Consider the following 1,683-nt stretch of genomic DNA (forward strand, 5'->3'; position numbering starts at 1 on the left):
GTGTTTGGCGCCGTGCAGGTGAGCGCCACAATCAGGACTGCATACGACCGAGGCACACAGGGCCAACACCTGGCATCATGGTGTGAGGAGCGATCTCCTACACTGGCCGTACACCACTGGTGATCGTCGAGGGGACACTGAATAGTGCACGGTACATCCAAACCGTCATCGAACCCATCGTTCTACCATTCCTAGACCGGCGAGGGAACTTGCTGTTCCAACAGTACAATGCACGTCCGCATGTATCCCGTGCCACCCAACGTGCTCTAGAAGGTGTAAGTCAACTACCCTGGCCAGCAAGATCTCCGGATCTGTCCCCCATTGAGCATGTTTGGGACTGGATGAAGCGTCGTCTCACGCGGTCTGCACGTCCAGCACGAACGCTGGTCCAACTGAGGCGCCAGGTGGAAATGGCATGGCAAGCCGTTCCACAGGACTACATCCAGCATCTCTACGATCGTCTCCATGGGAGAATAGCAGCCTGCATTGCTGCGAAAGGTGGATATACACTGTACTAGTGCCGACATTGTGCATGCTCTGTTGCCTGTGTCTATGTGCCTGTGGTTCTGTCAGTGTGATCATGTGATGTATCTGACCCCAGGAATGTGTCAATAAAGTTTCCCCTTCCTGGGACAATGAATTCACGGTGTTATTATTTCAATTTCCAGGAGTGTACGTCGGCGTCAACAAAATGTTTTCGTATTCGGAGGAGAAAGCTGGCGATTGGAATTTCGTGAGAAAATTCCTTTCGAAACGAAAAACGCCCTTTTTTAAATGTTGTCCATCCCAAATCCAGTATCATTTCAGAGACGCTGTTTCCCCTATTTCGCGGTAATACAAAATGTGCTGCCCTTCTCTGAACTTTTTGATGTAATCTGTCAATCCTATCTGGTAAGGATCCCACAACACGCAGCAGTATTCTAAAAGACAACGGACGAACGTAGTGCAGGCAGAGATCTCTTACATTTCCTAAGTGGCCTGCCAATAAAACGCATTCTCTGGTTAGCCTCCCCACAACATTTTCTATGTGTCCCTTCCCATTGAAGTTCTTCGTAATTGTAATTCCTAGGTATTTAGTTGAGTTTACGGCCTTTGGATTTGACTGGTTTATCGTGTAACCGAAGTTTAACAGATTCCTTTCAGGCACTCATGTGGATGACCTCACATTCTTCTTTATTTAGGGTCAATTGTCAATTTTCGGACCATACGTATAACTTTTCTAAATCGTTTTGCTATTTTTTTGATTTTTTTGACGACTTTACTAGTCGATAAACGACAGCGTCATCTGCAAACAACCTAAGACGGCTGCTCAGATTGTCTCCCAAATCGTTTATGTACAGTGTGATTACAATTAAACTTAAACTTTCAAAGCTCTGTAGAATGACGTCAAATTGCAACAGAATATTATCGGAGAAGGGGGAAGCGTATGGCAGAAGAAAAAAATAGTGTGAAAACTGATCAATAGGTGGCTCTTTATGTGTCAGTAAATGAAAACACCAGTCATGCGCACGACCCATCGAAGTTGGTATTAACACGCCGGGTTCACGGCTTTTCCTCCTTTCGCGTCTGCGACGTTCGCCATGAATGTCTCAATGCAGGATCGCGGTCTGCTTGTAAGGCTGTATTAGAAGAATGATGATTGCACACGTCGCTCTGCAGAAGTTCCGGACACTGAAGGGTTTG

The sequence above is a fragment of the Schistocerca americana genome, chromosome 9 (assembly GCF_021461395.2).
Source record: "Schistocerca americana isolate TAMUIC-IGC-003095 chromosome 9, iqSchAmer2.1, whole genome shotgun sequence".
Lineage (NCBI taxonomy): Eukaryota > Metazoa > Arthropoda > Insecta > Orthoptera > Acrididae > Schistocerca > Schistocerca americana.